This window comes from Primulina eburnea, chromosome 7, assembly GCF_022965805.1.
Source record: "Primulina eburnea isolate SZY01 chromosome 7, ASM2296580v1, whole genome shotgun sequence".
Classification (NCBI taxonomy): Eukaryota; Viridiplantae; Streptophyta; class Magnoliopsida; order Lamiales; family Gesneriaceae; genus Primulina; species Primulina eburnea.
Window position 1 is genome coordinate 31,660,033 of NC_133107.1, and position 5,960 is coordinate 31,665,992.

At 37.5% G+C, this 5,960-nt stretch overlaps 1 long non-coding RNA gene across 2 annotated transcripts; it reads left to right on the forward strand.

Moving 5' to 3' along the window:
- Positions 1-2,401: 2,401 nt before the first annotated feature.
- On the forward strand, positions 2,402-4,045 carry LOC140836212 (uncharacterized). Of its 2 annotated transcripts, none has more exons than XR_012119026.1 (5): positions 2,402-2,568; positions 2,657-2,851; positions 2,938-2,961; positions 3,368-3,644; positions 3,776-4,045. It is a non-coding gene; the product is annotated as an uncharacterized lncRNA (long non-coding RNA). The 2 variants fall into 2 exon arrangements; XR_012119025.1 differs by having other exon boundaries at positions 2,693-2,851.
- Positions 4,046-5,960: the final 1,915 nt, after the last annotated feature.

Consider the following 5,960-nt stretch of genomic DNA (forward strand, 5'->3'; position numbering starts at 1 on the left):
GAGCTAAGTGTTGGCCGATGGTTCACGTTGAAACTATATGTATAAACAATCTTTATTTTAATAATATTAGAAATTATTGTTTTGGCACATCTATATCGGTATACCCATGCTAGTTTCATAGATAAAGTCCTTCAATATACAAATAGTAGAAAGAATATGAGATGCTCATATGATGAGTATCATAAAAATCAAATTTGGAATACTGTATATTCTAAATAGTTCCTAGTCAATTCAGCAGCCTCTAAGAAGGATATAGGCCGCTCGAGTTTGAGAATAATATCTGCGATGTGAGTACCATGTTTCATTGGTAGGGGACATTGTGATGTCCGAGCATGCATATAGGTGCTCCTTGTAGAGTGCACTGAACAACCCTCCATATAGGACTTTCCAAGTGGTTCTCACTTTTCTAGATGGAAACGTCCTAGTTTATGATTGTACACCATTATTCCTTATGACCCGGGACAACATTGAGACTTTATATGCTAGCATTGCACTTTGATTTGTTTACCGACTCTTATGGGTCATCAGGTGGCAAGGTTGGATGTTCTGTCGAAACATATAGGAGTTGATGCATTGTAGTCGAGGATTCACCGCATACCTTCGATTATGGATATCCTATGTGTATGTAGTATCAAATCTCTGATCAGAGTATGGTGGTAATTAAGAAAGGGGATTCTTAGATTACACCATCGATGCAACTACAACATGACACATAGTATCGATTCATTGACAGCTCTCGATATACCAATAGTTGTCTAATTGGTCGAGATATATGAGATGAAGGGACCGTACTGTATGCTAACCATCTTGGAGGTACTATCATTTGATACCTAGAGAATCATGTAAGCGATGCTTCTAGGCATTTAACATGACTGGTTGGATACTATCAGACTTGAGTTCTGACGTTCTTATTATCAAGGAGTTGATAAGTAAGAATGGAGCAACTGTGGTATGCTCATATAAGGACATGTTTAGTCCCAAAATCACATATAGATGTGAACCACTGCTAGTTGTATCAATGAACCATTGATGGTTACACAAGTGCTAACTTTCTAGATCACGTTGATAAGTAAAATTAGCTCAACGGCTTATAAAGGAGTTTATAAGCACAAGGAAAAATAGAAGTATGACCTCTATAAGAGGAATGTGACTTTTAATATTTGGAAGTGTTCTTAAATTAAAAGTTGGCCAAATAAATAATGTATTTGAAAATTGTGATTTTCATAACATTATTATGGACTAAATTAAATTAATTCAAGTGTTGAATTAATTAAACACTAGTGGGACTAGTAGAGTCCAAATAATTAAATTAATTAAACACTAGTGGGTCTTGTAGAGCCCAATAAGAAATAATTATTCAACTAGTGGGCTTGAGTAAAATTAAGTAAGTTTAAATGGTCTCAAATATGTTTGATATATTTAAATAAAAAGTCCACGGGCTTCGTAAATGTTACATGCTCAAATAAAATTGCATGCTTGAGAGGTGAAGGGTTGGAGAATTGTTTTTTCAATAAACAAGACATGTCATGCACATGCAACTTTAATTTTTACACACAATATGTTGTGGTGCTCGGTTTTATTCTTGTAAAATTTGATTTTTGAAACTTCCAGTTGCACATTCGGGCACCGTAATCGATCCCCTTTCAAGAGGTATCAGAGCTATGGTTACTATTTTGTGTAGAAAATACATGATATTATACTGAGGTCAATTTCTAACCGCATGAGATAATTTATTGCAACAAAATCAAGGTCGGTTTGGGGTGAAATTTCGGGCAGCTCGAGCTACCCGAGCGGCTGCCTGTTTTGGGCTGAAAGGGCAGTGAGGGGCTGCCCGAACGCCCACCTTCTAAAAGTAAATTTTTTTTTGTTGGCCGGAATCTGGCGACGAAGCTCCGGCAACGGTGATGATGACTAGGGCTTCCAAAAATGTTTTGGAATATCAAGGTGTCATTGACCTGGAGTTGTTGGGCCATTAGATGACTAACATAATTTGTGAAATTTAAATGGACCAAAATATTTTTGGTGAAAAATTTCTTATTGGGCCATTAAGTTTAAATCTACAAAAGTTGTACATATATTCTCATAAAATAAATAATTGAAGTTGGACTTTAATTATTTATAGTAAATGTGATTTACAAGAATTCGGTTATAAATAAATTAATTCAAAAGTAGACAAAGGAGTTTGTTTACTTTGTTTATTTAATTTATAATCGTGGCGGTTAGTGATTGGATCAAGATACATAATATTAGATCAATTGACTATTGTGATAATTAATTGATGGTGTATTGTGAGAGCCCATTTCTCAAGCCCAAACAAAAAGCCCAACCAATTTGTTTTTATTAATTAAGTAAATAATATAAAATAATAAAAAAAAGGAAAAGAAAAAGGATAAAAGTGAATTCTTTCTCTCTCCGTCTTCATTGCCACCGAAAGCTTCATCTTCTTTCCTTTTTCAATTTCGAATCTTTGATCATCGATTATGGCCGTGCCGTTGGTCGAAAAATTAAAGTAAATATATATCCGGGAAGCCCTTGACGAGAGCTACATTTTGGTACCAACATGTCAAGGTATTTCGCTCCTTCGATTTTCGGTCGTCGGAGTTGGTGGTGATTTTCCGGCGATTTCTAGATTGAATTCGGTAGCTTTGGGTTGTAGGTTGCTTATAGATGAGTTTATGATGGTTTTTCGCAGCTAGTTAACTCATTTTCTGACGAGTTCAGTCCTCAGCGCCGCTCACTTGTTTTCCAGCCGAACTCCGCCCCTACACCACCGCACGCTACCTCCTGTTGCCGGTTAGCTTTGGTTTCGGTTGGATTTTAGCCACTGTTATTGGAAGTACAAGTTGTATCGGTTCGAATCATTGCCTATGTGAATTTAATTCAATTTCGACTCAAATATTGTTTCATTATTGATTAATTATTGAATTATTGTTGTAGGTACAAGAATTGAGCCGATTAGAGGTATCTATCAGTTATCGAAATTTATTTGTATTAAATTCTAATATTCAGATAGTGTTCAATAATTAGATGTTTAGATGATATAGAATTGACATATACTGAAATATTAAAGCCAAAATTATGATTTTTGGAATTTTAGGCTAAATTAGTTACTATTGGAAAGATAAATAGAACTTGATATGAAATGTATTATTTGCTGCATGACTGGATTCTTCGAGAAATCCTTAAGATATTACGGTGGTAAATTAAGTGTTCAGTTGAGGTACGCATGAACTATTTTATTATTACGTCTATAGCGATGCGGAATGACGTTAAGTTTTTTGTAATGAGTTGTGGCGTGTTTTATATGCTTCTGTGAATACGTGATTGCATTCATGCATTTATTTGAGTTGATATTATTGGTACATAGCATTTCGAGCCTTGACTCCGTTGATTGCTATCATTGCTGATCTGTTGAGCTGTTGCGTCATCTATGGAGGGGGTGATAGGATAGATCACTCCTGACATCTTATCGATGGAACGAGTGATAGGATTAGCACTCTCCTGATGACTGCTCGAGGAATGACCGGGTCGCTACTGGACCCTCGATTCTACGTGCATGGATGAGCGACGACATGATATTACGTTGCTGCATTCCTGGCACAGGTGGTCACTATGCTGATGCGTTTCATTTGGCCTCCGTTTTGGTATCCGTTATTTCGTTGTACTTGATTTTATTTCATATCAGTTATAATTGTCAAAATTTTACTGGTTCTTCGTACTGGAATCTGACCCTTCTTTTCTGTCTATGATGTTCTTGTTTTTGATGCCATAAAAGATTATCCAGGAGGATTTGACGCGTCTAGTGGAGCGTCAGGTAGCCATGCCCAGTAGTTGGATTTTATTGAGAGTTCCCAGATATTATATTATGGAGTCATAATTTTTCCAGGGAATGCCCTGTGCAGTTGTACTATTATTTTTACGATGTTTTGGATTGTTGTTGTGTGAGCGAGCCTTGTCGGTTCTGTATATGTTAGTCCTGGCTAGTGCGGCTATAGGTTTGTGAATTGATGTTATGACTTTATTTTGAGTATATAAATGTTGTTTGTGTTGTTTGGAAATTTTTGAGATGTCATACTTACGGGAAGGTCATGCCGAAATTTATATGGTCCAAAAGGAAAATTTTTAATCGTTTTCACTGTCTACATTAACAAATCCTGTTTTTTTGGTCATTAAACGGTAATCAGGAGCACGGGCCTCCACAGTTGGTATCAGAGCGTAACTGAGATATGCTCGAATTAGAGTCTAGTGCACTTGAGTCTAGACACAAAAAAAATGATTGCGTATGTGTTTGACTATTTGCTCTTGTTTGAATTATGTGCTATGATTTATTTGAATATGCTTGAGTTAGCACTATTAGTTGATTAGATTTTGAACATAGTTTAATAACTGTCTACTAGACTAAGTTTCACCTTTCCTTTGGTTATTTCGTGCTTATAAATTATTTTGCCTTGGGATTAAATCCTTGTGTCTTATAAAATGGCACTTGGAGGAAAAGGCGAAAAAGGGAAAAAAGTTGTACAGCAGTCAGAAGCACAAAATGTCAGAGGACTTGAGGATATTGTCAGGGGTAGACTTGGTCGTCCTATCGCCCAGGTTGCTAGAAACGTGGAAGAAGAGGTGAACCAAGAAGTTGAACAATTAACTCAGAAAGTTGGAGGGATGCAGTTAATAATCTCTCAATTTCAAGAATTATGTCCTCCCAAATTCTTTGGCACTGAAAGTGGCGAAAAAGCAGCTGGATGTTTGAAAAGTATAAACCATCTATTTAATTTGCTCGAATATCCTAGAGTATCAGACTGAAGCTGGCAATCTATCAGTTAAAAGACAGATCACAACTCTGTTGGGAAGCTGCAGAGGAAGCACTGAAAGCATCTGGTGAAATTATTACTTGGGATGTATTCTGTGCTCAGTTTACCTAAGAATATGCACCACCTTCTTACTATTATGCCAAAGAGAAGAGTTTAACCAGGTTGGTGAAGGGAAATAAAACGGTTGTTGACTATGCTTCTCAATTTTATGCTCTTTTGCCATATGTGCCACATGTTGCAAGAATGATCAGTCCAAACTTTCTCGTTTCCTGCATGGGCTACAAGGGACTATTCATATCTTGGTGATAACTGGATCACCTAGTACCTATTTTCAAGCAGTAGAGATGGCGAAGAAGATAGAGGCTAGTTTACTCAGAGGAGAATCACGGCTAGTTCCAGTTCCAGCTTCTACTTCTCAAGGATCTGGAAGTCATATGCCAATGCTTGCGGGTTTACCTCCTCTCAACAGTCATCCCAGCAACTGAAACAACAACGATTTAAGCCAAGAGGCACACAATTCAAGAAAAAAATCACAATCTAGCTCCTCCAGTTCAGGCCGTACGAGGAAGTAGTGCTATTGGGTCTTCGAATGCTGTATACTGTGACCACGGTGGTGGAAGGCATTTTAGAGCACAGTGTGTAGGAGTTCAGGGGTATTGTTACGTTTGTGGTCAAGTTGGGCATTATGCTAAAGTATGCCCCAATGCACAAAGACAGCAATTTCAGCCACAACAGTCTGGACAAGTTCCTCAAGGACCAGCTTTCCGGCCATATGCTCCTGCACAGTTATTTCAGCAATCCGGTTATGCACCACCTTGGGGTCCTCCTCAGCAACAATTTAAAGTTCCACAGTAGGCTCGAGTCCATGCATTGACTCAGGATCAGGCTCATGATGCACCGGGAGGAGTGATTGCAGGTATTTCTATGTTTTCGATTATCCTGAGCGTATATTGATAGACACTGGAGCATCTCATTCATTTTTATCTGCTGCATTTGTTGATGAGCATGAGATTGCTACTATTCCATTATTGGATGCTGTGTCTGTGGCTACTCCTGCCGGTGTATACTTGATGTCTCGCGAGATGATCCTAAATTGTGTGATTATATTTGAGGATAATATTATGATAACTAATCTAATCAAGTTAACTATGT